This window comes from Lynx rufus, unplaced genomic scaffold, assembly GCF_022079265.1.
Source record: "Lynx rufus isolate CCGP_SWC_20201006 ecotype Redwood Valley unplaced genomic scaffold, mLynRuf1.p SCAF_6, whole genome shotgun sequence".
Classification (NCBI taxonomy): domain Eukaryota; kingdom Metazoa; phylum Chordata; class Mammalia; order Carnivora; family Felidae; genus Lynx; species Lynx rufus.
Window position 1 is genome coordinate 138,040,613 of NW_025814878.1, and position 13,143 is coordinate 138,053,755.

Here is a 13,143-nt window from a genome sequence, read left to right on the forward strand (position 1 = left end):
TAAATCTCCTCCCTTTGTCTGGAGATAGTGAAGGGATGGAATAGAAACAAAGAGCGACAGAGTTTGGTGTTCTTTCCCTTGATTCTTTTGTGGTCACTGTGGAAAAATAAGGGGTTGGGGTCATGGGGGACACCTGGGTTCACTTGTATCCCTTCCCCGGGTCAGGTGCTCACCCTCAAGGAGCTTACCGTTAAGCTGGAAAAATGGGCATATGTACTGCTAGGTGGTATCTCAATGACAAATGCCACGGTAAATATGAGCAAGAAACACGGACAGGCAAACAATCATTTAAATGAAAAAGTACATGCTAAGATCCATGACGGCTGTTTGAGAAATAAAATAATTATATCGGACCCAGAGTTACGGATAAGAAATCTAATAACTGCTGTAGGAAAATCATGTGCAAAGTATAGAAACAAGTCACTTATATTTTTATCGGTTGTGTTCTTTGCAGTTAGTTTGTACAGAAAAATAACATTCCAAAAATCTAAAAGCAAGTATGGCTGCTGAAATTTGATGCATAAATCCCAATGAATATTCAGTGATTCAAAAGATTGTTTTCTGTTGATTTGATTCGAAGCCTATACTTGTTGAAGTTGTGCTTAAAGAGCCTCCCTAATACCGAGAATGTGTTTTAGAAATTCTGAAAACAGATTTGGTAGCAGTCTGATTGTTAATTATAAATATTTAATGAAGAAATTTAGCAATTTCAGTTTTGTTATTCACATATTTCTAGCCATATCTTTCTAGTAAAGGTATATGATTTATAGGTTAACTTTGGTACTTTGGACAGTGTGGGACAGTTAAGATTTGCTACTTAAAGATAAATTGCAGGCATGTCAATTTATACGTAACCCTTTGACTCAACACTTGAAAAAAAGCAAATGGCTCTCTATAAAAATCAAACATGGTAACAGCTGTAGCAATAAGTGTGAGGTTTGCAGTAAATGTGAGGTATACACCAAGCGATACGCTAGATGTGTGCATTAAGGAGAGTCTCATCAAGAATTAAGGGAACCATAGTAGCTACAATCAGGGAAGTTCATGCATGAGGGGGGATATCATGTATTGGCTCCGAGATGACTAAATAAAGTACCTCTTGGAATAAATTCAGTACTTTAATTAATTTCAAGGTTGCAGAAAGGAACAGTACATTTATGGCAAATCCTAGTGCTCGATATCTAAAGTAGTGCTGTAGTTGATCTCCAGGTAGATGCTCCAGGGCAGTGTCTAAAAATCAACAGGAGGTGCCATGAACATAGCTTTACACTTTACTGGGGAAAACACCAGATGTTTAGTTCATAGATTATAGTTGGAATGATAACAGGTTCTGATTGTCATGGTGTTTCCTTTTTAAAATTCTTGTCATGGGTGCCTGGGTGGCACAGTTGGTTAAGCATCTGACTTTGGCTCAGGTCATGATCTCATAGTTGGTGAGTTCAAGCCCCGTGTCAGGCTCAGTGCTGGCAGCTCAGAGCCTGGAGCCTGCTTCGGATTCTGTGTCTCCCTCTCTCTCTGCTGCTTCCAGCCCCCTCAAAAAAACAAAACCAGAAACAAAAATGGGGCGCCTGGGTGGCTCAGTTGGTTAAGCGTACAACTTCAGCTCAGGTCATGATCTCACAGCTAATGAGTTGGAGCCTCACGTCAAGCTCTGTGCTGACAGCTCGGAGCCTGGAACCTGCTGCGGATTTTGTCTCTGTCTCTCTCTGCCCCTCCCCCACTCATACTCTGTCTCCCTCTCTCTCTCTCTCTCTCTCTCTCTCAAAAATAAACATTAAAACATTTTTTAAAGCATTAAAAATAAAATAAAATAAAATAAAATAAAATAAAATAAAATAAAACAAAATAAAATAAAATAAAATAAAATAAAATTCTTGCTTTAAGTGACCTATAGTGTTGGCCTTCCCTCCTATATTGTCATCTTCACGAGGCAAGGACTTTGTCATATCCATGCCTGGATGTACCCTGTCCAGTGGTGGTTCAATAAGCAAGCAAATAAAGAATGAATAAAGGAATGTCCTTCTTCATAAAATAAATTATAGAGCCCACTCTGTAGCCTTGAACTTTCAAGTCTTAACATTCTGGTCAGAAGAGGCCACAGAAGATGGCAAAGTAAATGAACTTCAAGGGTGAAAGTTTATCCCAATGAGAGGCACTCCCTCCCGTGCACATGATAAGCTGGGAGTAACCCAGTCATATTGGAGCACACCAAGGGAGAGAGCAATCCAAAGGAAAATAGAGCAAATGAAACAGGTGTGCAAGAATCAAAGACCCATGCCATCTGAAAATAAGAGCTTTCAAAGTCTTCCTTTGACACTTTGACAGGGTCTTTTCACCTTGGCTTTGGTGGTTCTTCTCATCTCCTTGAGTGGGAGAGCCTGGAGCTTGCAGTATTCTCCAAACACATCGTCTGTTATGTAACAGGCAAGATAACTGAGCTGCGGAGGCTTCTCAGGCTTCGCAGGGTGAACTAGGACCTCTAGAAGAGGAGGCCAACCTGGTGAGCCTCAGCCCCTGCGGGCCGATACATTGCATGTCCCCATTTTCCTCACGGTAAGCCTGGGGTGCTCTGCTGAAATCACAGAACTTACCTAAAGACAGTTCTCCAAATAAGAAAACAAAGAGAAAACAAGACAAAAGATGGAAACAAAAAATAACACCAGTGAATGACAGACAATGATGTCACTTAAAACTGTGCGGATAAAAGAAACCTACTCTTGAAATAACTACTCAGATGCCTTACTGCCCTGACAGTAACATTTCCTTGAGAATTGTATTTGTAGGACCACGCCTTCTTATGTTTCTGGAAGATGCTTCCTGCTTCAGACTTCAACTGTAGAGCACTTCGCTGGGCTGTTTTCTTTCCCCATTGTTCCGTTTACTTCATATTCTCCTGACTCTTGGGCGATCTTTCTTAAAACCCTTTTTACCAGCTTGCTTGCTTGCTTGCTTGTTGCTTGTTGGTTTAAACAATTTATTTATTTAGACTATTTATTTATTTAAAGAGGAAATCACTTAAGGGAAAATATCAAAGTTTCCATCATTATTTAACAGTATGGTGTGGGGCCGCCTGTGTGGTTAAGTCAGTTGAGCGTCCAACTTCGGCTCAGGTCATGACCTCATGGTTCATGGGTTCGAGCCCCGCATAGGACTCTCTGCTGTCAGCGTAGAGCGCACTTGGGATCTTCTGTCCCCCTCTCTCTTTGTCCCTCCCTGCTTGCGCGCTCTCTCTCTCTTAAAAATAAACAAACATTAGCGGTACCCGGGTGGCTCAGTTGGTTAAGCATCCCGCTTCAGCTTAGGTCATGATCTCACCATTCATGAGTTCAAGCCCCATGTCACGCTCTGTGCTGACAGCTCAGAGCCTAGACCCCGCTTTGGATTCTCTGTCTCCCTCTCTCTCTGTCCCTCCCCTGCTCGCTTTCTTTCTCTCTCTCTCACTCTCTCTCTCAAAAATAAACGTTAAAAAAATTGTTTTAAATAAATTAAATAAATAAATGAACATTTAAAGAATAATCTTTTGAAAGTGTGGTGTGGAAAAATAGATCTGTTGATATTACTTCTTATTTAGTCTCCATAGGAACAGAAGATGCATATTAGAGTTAGCATAGGGTCCACTTCTAAGGTTTGATCAAGAGTCTAGGGATGCCCCTGGCTCAGTCAGTAGAGCATTCGACTCTTGGTCTTGGGGTCATGAGTTCAAGCCCCACTTGGGATGTGGAGCCTACTTTAAAAGAAGTTTAGTATCATGTGTAACCCTTTATATAATAGATGTTGAATAAATGTGGGTGAATAAAAGGAAGGGAAGGAGAATTCTTAATCCTTAACAGGCAGGCAAGTAGTGATGTGTTGTTTGGAACATCTATAAGCCCTAATTTTAGCTTATTGCTGCCATAAAAAAATAATATGAGATTAATTTTAAACAACGATATAGCAAAGAGATACCTCAAACATATATACATATACATATGTATCTTGGAAAAATACCCTGATTGAAGAAACATAATTATAAGCTTATGTATTACTTACTAAATATAGATATGAGGTCAAAACAATAGATTAAAAAATGGATTGAAATCTATCTCACCTGGTCTTAAAGTCTGCAGTGCCTGTCCATTACCCACAGGATAAAGATACACTGTGCAGCTTGACATACAGCATCCTTAAGATGCCTTCTTCCAGGGCTTCCCCACTGTCTTGACCCCTTAGTACCCTGTGATGCCTCCTGTATACTGTGGGTTTTTCATACTCCTGAAATTTTTACTTTTTCTCATTCCATTCTTACCATGTGATGACAGTTGGTAATAATGAGTTAATCCGGGTCTCCTGGGTGTCTCGGTTGAGTGTCCAACTCTTGATTTCAGCTCAGGTCATGAATCCAGCCTTGTCGGGCTCCTTGCTGAGCATGGAGCCCGCTTAGGATCATCTCTCTCTCTCTCTCTCTCTCTCTCTCTCTCTCTCTCTCTCTCTCTCTCTCGATCTGTCCCCCCCGCCTCTCTCCCTCTTTCTCTCTCCCCCCTCCCTCTCCCCCTCCCTGTCTCCCTGTCTCCCTCCCCCTCTGCCCCTCTCTCCTTCTTGCTCATGCTCTCTCTTTCTCTAGAGTAAAATTTTAAAAAATGAGGTAATCAGATGTGCTACTATTTGCTACTGCATGTGCTGGCTAGTATATTGCCCCTATCATGGCAAATAAGAGATATTTTCCCTATGTGTTTTCTTGCTGATTGATATTGCTAAGGTCATAACCCGGGCATATTCTTCTTGAATGAACTCTGACCTTCCAGAAAGCAGTGTGGCTTGTGAATTTGACCCCTCTTGAAACAGCCTATCTTAGTGTTGCCTTCCTGGTTGTCGGGAACCCACAGCTAAGGTATTATAATTCAGACAACATAATACACGTGAACCCAACAGGGCACAATGAGCTCAATGGCGGTGATACAATGGCTACCACTAATCAGACACCAGAAATAGCTGGTGCTTTTTTTCAAGACTGCATAATAACATCAGTGCAATTCATCAAGTGCTCGTTATTTTCAAGAAACCACGCTGATTGCCTTATACACATTATCTCTTTACCTTCCTAAAATAAGCTACCTATATAGCTTATTATTGGCCTCAGTTTATCGATTTAAAAGCCAAGTCTTAAAAAGTTTAATTATTGGTCAAATTCTATAAGTAGTTAGCAGCTGAACTGGTTTCTTATCTTGTCTGATTCTAAAATGCTTCCTACCACACTGCATCTTTCACAGAGTCTTTCCAAATGCTTCCCAGATTCCTTCCCTGCTTTGTCGGACTCTGTCCAACGCATCTCTGAGGGCACACAGCGTGGTGCTCTCCGATGATGATGACTTATTTACATGCAAATCCAACAAAACTGTTGTCCTTTTTGGGGAGAGGCTGCCTTGTTCACGTGTTTGCTCTTCAGTGCCGGTGATAACATGCACCCAATGAACGTGTGCTGAATGGTGTGGTGCCTCCACACGTTCCTTGACTGCACGTCTCACGTCTGTTGAAGTATCTTCATATCCGTGCAGAGCATCTAGTTTTAGAAGACTTTGTGGATGGTTGTTACCTGTGTGCCTCACTTAACGTGTCACTTTTCTGTGAGGGGGTACTAGATGGTGAGGGAGAATCCATCGCGGGTGCATTTTATTTCTTTGCCCTGCTAAGAGATCAGAATGTTAGGTAAGCTCTTTAGAACTACCTGGAGCAGATGAGCTCACTGTGTGATTACTGAGTTTGTAGACTATCTAGCCTCTTAGCTTCTTCTCCTTCCTGCGTCTTCCCTTTCACTCATTTTTTCTAATCTCCATCAGAGAAGTCCGCAGTGGATGGTCAAGGAAGAGAAATTAAAATCAGACAATTTGTCTTGTTTTTCATTTTATGGGTTGGCTGCTAAGGAAAAGATGTGAAAGCTGTTGACTGGTAAGGAATCTATGGATTTTATTTATCTAAGCTATTCTGGTTCTCCCTGGGTTAGGAATAATTTAAAATAACCTGAAGATTCCTGTATGTCTTAAAATTGTATCAGACTTTTAGTACATCACTTACAGCCTGGTCCAGAGAGGGTAAGTTGATGACTCTGGAGTGCAGATGCTTGTTATTAAGGACTTTCCTACGTTCAAAGTATGAACACATCAAGCTACTTATTCTTCCATTTATATTATTCTGTAAAGCATCGCTAAAAATACAGTTACATTCACAGGATACTATCCTACCTTTTATTATTCTTCAGTTACAATGTGTAGATTTTTAAAAGATTTACATTTGGTGTATTTATGTTATTTAATTACAATGTTATATTATGTAAGATATATCATAAATAAGTGATATTTAAAATGTTGCATCCGTGTTTGGTTGAGAAGTCTTGTAATCACTAACAAATCTGTTTTCTGCTACCCTTGATTTTTGTATATTTACTTCTACTTCAATGATCTTATTAGTCTAACCTAATTGTATATTTATCAGAATTAATTTATCTGGTAAAAGACAGTAAATATGCCACATAGTAATTTATGAACATTAATTAACATGTTTGGCCTGGCAGACTTTTTAAAAATGCCTCCTAGTTTCAAAATAATGTAGCAAGCTCAGTACTTGATGTATTTCTGTTTCATCAAAGCAGAGCAGAATTTCCAAACTGAAGTCAGTAATTCACATGGGGACCATTAAAGTTATTTTTCCTTAAGGCTTATGCTTTTCAACATAATAGAAAAATATGCAAATAGACTTTGTGCAGTTGTATCAAGATATTTCCCCCCTTTGACAAATGGAAGGACAGGCTAGATGATTTGTTTTGAGCAAGGAAATGGAAAGGAGAAATCTATTTCTGCCATCCACAGTTAGCTTTGGGACGTCAGTGTGCAGTTTGATCTGACTGTTGACACCCGCTTTCTGGCCAGTTATAATCATCGGCACTTTACTTCATTCCTAACCTGGCTTTTGCGAATTTCAAGAGGTCAGTGACACCTCTGAAACCGGAAGCCAAAGTTTGTTTCTGTCTGAAAATCTGGGGGTGGGGGGTGGGGAACCTGCATTAAAAATACTAAAGGGATTCATATCCAGAATAAAAAGTTGATCTGGCTTCCCCTGGAGCCTAATTCAGAGAGCCCCTCTGCAGGGGAAGATAAGGATGGAGGGCAGGCCCCAGCTCCCTTTGCCGAAGGACTTGACCACTTGTGATAGAAGATGAAATTAACTTGCTGCTCTGCATAACCGTGTTGGCGGGCCCCTCCCTACTTCCAGTTCTGTGGCCTCCGGGACATGCTGGGTCTGCACATCGGCAGAGTTTCAGTTGGGCCTCAGACACTTCCATCTCTGCCCACACCTGTGTCCCAGCCTGTTCGTTCCTGCGATCCTCATTTGTTCCCGCGCCAGGTTTCAGCCTCGTAGCTCCAGGCCTGTGTAAGAAGCCTAAGCTTTTCTTGAACCCAGCAGCCCCTCAGAAAAATTTCCATAGTTTATTGCTTCTTACTACAGTCTCAGTCTATAATATTCCGTCTGGGTGATTAAGCCTCACGATTACATGCAGACCCAAGGACCCAGAAAAGAAATGAACTCGTAAATAGATAGACGTGATCTCAACAGACGACTCTTTGTTGCTGCCCTCATAGCAAACAGACTCCAAAGGTTTCATCAGGAATTTTATTTATGCTTATTGTCCCAGGTTTTCAGGGGAAAATGAACTATTTTGTGGATGAATGAGTGTTCCTCGTGTTGAAAGTATTGGCTACCTCTGTCTTCCTGGGAAGCACAATGGAAAATGCATTGTTTAAAAATTCTATTTATGTGGCCATCAATAATGTATAGAGGCCTACACTGTGGACTTCACTGTGGTTCTCATTTCTACCTTCTGAATTACCAGATAGCAGAGGTGAGAGTCTGGACCCACTGTGGAAATGTATATCATCAGATCATTTTTGGTTACCATAAGATGCTTTAATCGACTGTGTAGTAAAAGCCATCCATATTTCTCATTCTCTTATCTCATTTTTCCCCTTGCCATTGGCCTAAAATTGTGAAGATTGCTCATGAAATCCAATGACATGTGCATATTTATTCCCAAAAGAGATGATCATTTTCCTGAGAGAAGTACGTAAACGTAAAACACGTGTCATGACAATAAGTGAATGGGTGTCTGGGTGGCTCGGTTGGTTAAGCATCCAACTCTTGGTTTCTGCTCAGGTCATGATCTCATTTTGTGTGTTCAAGCCCCACATTGGGCTGACAGTGTGGAGCCTGCTTGGGATTCTGCCTCCCTCTCTCTCTGCCTCTCCCCTGCTTGCTCCTCTCTCTCTTTCAAAAATAAATAAACATATAAGAAAAAAAAGATGGTAAGTGAAAAGTCCCCAGCAAATGCTTTATAATGAAACTGATGCCATTGTCAAATATATGGAACCATGTCTCTATGTATATATATCTTTTAATAAAGCAAAATAGTTTAAAACATACCTATGTACGTACATAAACATACATTTATGAATGTACATATTAGAAATTATATAATTAGATATATATCTGATATGTTAGATATATATAATATGTAATATGTTATATATTGTATATATTGAAAATTATATACAGTGGAAATTATATATACTAAATACTTTCCAGAATACTTCTAGAATATTCTAGAATACCTAAGAAGCCTGGAGATTTACATATTTCAGTTGTGGGATACAAATACTCCCATTCGCTCTTTTTAGTATTCCTGTGTACATTTCAGTTTATAAAGGAGGGCATTAGATATGTATGTGGTTTAATTTGCATCTTAAAAGGCATTTCACATTGCCATTCCCCTGAATCCTTAATTTCACAGGAGTAGCTGAGAAGGCTTCCATGTCACCTGTCAAAATTAGTATAGTTCAAACTGCACAATACACCATCTGTGGGCTTTATCTTCCTCATTAATTTAGGAAGTCACTTATGCTGAAACCTTTGAGAAAAGCTGCCTTTGACTTTCCTTTATAAGCACCGAGAACAGCTAACACATAAGGCAATCAGTGGACATTCCTTTACACTTTCGTTTTGATTCCAGGATATTTCTCTATTGATTTCTTTGCTCTGCTAGCCTATGAAAGGCTACCTTAGGCACTTGCTAATTCAGCACTTAGTAAAATGAAATCCTCATATTTTATATCAGGTGGGTAATGGAATTTTCAGATGATTCATGGTGTAGAACAGAAAGGTTGGTAATGAAGTTAATGGTTCATAGAATAGTAGAGTGACATTCTGCATATTTTTCAGAAAGCAAAGTGCAGTTTCTTAGTTTGCTGCTATTTATTTCTAGTTTACTAAATTGTGTGCTGCTTCCCGGTCCAGAATGCATCTGTTCTTTTTCCCCACGTCTTCCTTTGCGTACCACAATAATAATTGGCGTGAAAATGTTAAGCTTTCCAGTTGAAGTCTCCAATTCTGTAATGTCATTTAACAGCAAATAATGATTGTGCCCTAATTTGGAAATGTAAGGGTTTTAAAGTTACTATTACTATTAAGCACTACTTTATCTGTGTGTTACATAGCAAAACTCTCAGGTGGATTTAAATGGGCATCAATAGTCCACGTGTGATGAACCATTTTCAGGATTACAGGTATTGCACTTGGGATGGAGAAAATCAAACTGTAATGTTGAAAGTAATTTTGAATTAAATGTTCATCTATTTAAAGGGAAAAACCTATTCTGTCTCTTTTTATGGTATGTATTTTTGTGCGTTTTTAAAAATCCCTGGAAAGTTTGCCACGTGTAAAGCAATGTTTGATTACAGAAAATACTGTTGAATAAGTCTGTCTCTAATATATGGCAACAAAGAAATAACTCTCCTAACTACATGTTAAAATATATCTAGGGGCGTGTGGGTGGCTTAGTCAGTTAAGCGACCATCTGACTCTTGATTTCAGCTTGGGTCATGATCCCAGGGTCCTGGGATTGAGCCCCACATCAGCTTGGAGCCTGCTTGGGATTCTGTCTCCCTCCTCCCTCCCTTCCTCCCTCTCTCTCTCTCTCTCTCCCCCCCCCCAAATAAAAAAAATCTATTAAAAAATATAAATAAATAAAATAAATGTAAAAAGCAAACTTTATAGCAACTCTTAACATACAGTGCCATGTGCAGTATCAGCCTACATTCTGATCAACTGAAACTTAAAACGTTAATCTTTTAATTAATTTATTACTATATTTTCAGCCTTCCTTTTTTTTCTCTCTTAACAAATTCTTGCTTTCTGTTCCTCTGTTCTTCTATTACTGCCCATGTGTTAGTTTCTTAAGGTTGATGGAACAAATTACCACAAATGAGGCTGCTTGAAATAACATATTTTTTTCCCTCACGGTTTTGGAGGCCAAAGGTCCAAAGTCAAAGTGGTGGCAGGCTTAGTTCCCTTCTGGAGGCTCTGAATTGGAAATCTGTTTTCTTTCTTTCTCCTGTGGTGGTTGCTGGCAGAGTTGGGCATTCCTTGGCTGGTAGACGCATCACTGCAGTTTCTATGTCATTCTTTGCATGGTCTTCTCCTTGTGTCCGAATTTCCTCTTAGAGGGACACCAGTCATCGAATTAGGGCCTACCTTAATTGTGACCTCATTTAAACTTGATTACATCCACAAAAACCCTGTTTCCAACTAAGATCATATTCACAGGTACTAGGGGTAATGACTCCAATATATCTTTTTTGAGACATGGTGCGATCCACAACAGCCTTCTTTTGTGGTGAACAGACATTCTGTAGTGTGCCGTTTTAATGCCCTTGTTTGATTTATATAAATCTGTGTGTGTGTGTGTGTGTGTGTGTGTGTGTGTATTTTCTTAGTGGATGCCTTCAGATTACAGTTAGTATCTTAATTTATAACAATCTATTTGACTTAATCCCAACTTTATACTAGTATATAAAAAACTTCACTTTTATGTATACCTGTTCCTTCTCCCCTTCTGTGCTATTGTTATCATACAGATTATATCTTTGTACAAGTATGTTCATCAGCACACTTCTAATTAGTGCTTTGTGCAAGATAAAAGCAAGAGTTGCAAATGAAAACCACGTTATACTGTCTTTTATATTTACCTTTATAGTTTTTGTTCCCTGTGCTCTGTTTTTTTTTATATGGAATGTGGTTTCTGTCTAGTGTCTTTTCGTTCCAGCCTGAACTTTGTTTAGTATTTTTCATATGGGTCTGCTAGCGACGTATTGTCTCAGTTTTTGTTTATCTGGGAATGTCTTATTTTTTTCTTCTTTTTTTGGAGGATGACTTCTATGGATCTAGAATTCCTGACTAATGGTCTTTTCCTTTCAGCCACACTTTTATGTCCTCCCACTGCCTTCTGGCCTCTGTCATTTCTGATTAGAAATCAGCCGTTAATCTTATTTAAAGCATTGCTGATACATGGTGAGCTGCTTCTCTCTTGGCGCTCTCAGGATTCTCTCCTTGTCTTTCAACAGGTTGATTGTGCAGTGCCTACGGATAGATTTCTTTGAGTTTGTCCTACTTAAACCTTCTAGAATGTGTAGTTTTTCCTCAAAGTTGTGAGACTTTGTGCTGTTATTTCTTCAGATATTCTTTCTGCCTATTTCCTCCTGTCTCCTTCTGGAATTCGCATCATGTGTATGTTGGTATGCTTAATGGTATCCACAGACTTCTGAGGCACTGTTGATTTTTATTTTTATATTTACTTTTATTTTTCTCTTCTTGAGACCAGGTAATCCCAACTGACCTGTCTTCAGGTTTGCTGATTTCTTCTTCTGCCTGCTCAGATCTCCTGCTGAGCCCCTCTAGTGAATTTATTTCCATTCTTGTACTTTTCTTACCAGAATTTCTATCTGCCTCTTTTTTAACTTCTATCTCAATGTTGATATTTTTTTTATTTGGTGAGACATGATTCTCAAGCTTTCTTTCAGTTCTTTCTTTGTTTTGTTTTTTACTTCTTTGAATATATTTAAAATGATGATTTAATGTCATCCAGTAAGGGGGGACCCGGGTGACTCAGTCAGTTGAGTGTCAGACTTCAGCTCAGGTCATGATCTCGTGGTTTGTGAGTTTGAGCCCTGCATCGGGTTCTGTGCTGACAACTCGGATCCTGGGGCCTGCTTTTAATTCTGTGTCTCCCTCTTTCTCTCTGCCACTCCCCCGCTCATGCTCTGCCTCTCTCTGTCCCTCAGAAATAAACAAACATTAAAAAGTTAAAAAATAAATGAAGTCGGCCAGTAAGTACAACTGGGCTTTTGCCAGGACAGTTTCTATTGGCTGCTTTCTCCCCTGTGTTGTTTTGCATATTTTATAATTTTCTGTTGAAAGCTAGACATTTAAACAAACATCTAAATATAGTGTGGAAGCTCTGGAAATCACATACTCCTCTTTCCCCACGGTTTGTTGTTGTTTGTTGAGTGACTTTTCTTAATTCAGTAAAGTCTATACTTTTTGTCATGTGTGAACGGTGGAAGTCTCTACCCGATTAGGTTATCCATCAGCTGATGGTTAGAGATTTTGTTAAGTGCCTAGAACCCATCAGTCTCTGTCTTCAACATGGGAGAATGTTGTCGCATGTCCTGTCAGCTCAGTCAGGGTGCTTACATCTCTCTCTTAACCTTTATTTGCTGTTTGTGCAAAACTTGAGGTTTAGGTAGAGGTGAGAGCTGAAGGGCTTCTTGGGTCTTCACTGAGCACATGCACAACCTGGACATACACATAGTCCTATGCATGCATATGGCCTTCTAGAATCCCCATAATATGTTAGGATTTTCCAACGCCCCCTCTGGACATCACATTCCCTGGCTTTTCCTGTTAAGCTTTTTGGTTTATTTATTGTTTGCCCTAGCTTATTCACAGCCCCAGGCAGCCCTGATGTTAAACAATTGCAGCTGATTATTTTTGACAAATGCCCCTGGGAAAAAGGCTATTTTTCACTGGGTGAGTGCCAGGTCAGGTTAAATAAGCAAGCTGAGTGAGTAGAGTCTTCCATAGAACCACTAGACAGATCAGATAATGACAGTTTTCTTGAAACAAGGCTTTGAAGGAGCTCTAACTGTCTTTTGTCCCTTCCAGTGGCCACCCGGCTGCTGCTTTTCACCATGATTAAAGGCTGTTGGTTTTCAAGGCTACTTCAGAGCTGGGGAGTGGGAGATAAGAAAAGGGCAGGTTTAAAATGCCTCATTTTAAATGTTC

General features: G+C 39.7%; 1 protein-coding gene across 1 annotated transcript in view; it reads left to right on the forward strand.

Moving 5' to 3' along the window:
* Positions 1 to 13,143, forward strand: part of CDKAL1 (CDK5 regulatory subunit associated protein 1 like 1) — a 664,701-nt gene that overhangs the window by 404,186 nt on the left and 247,372 nt on the right. The gene's annotated exons all lie outside the window — the stretch shown is intronic.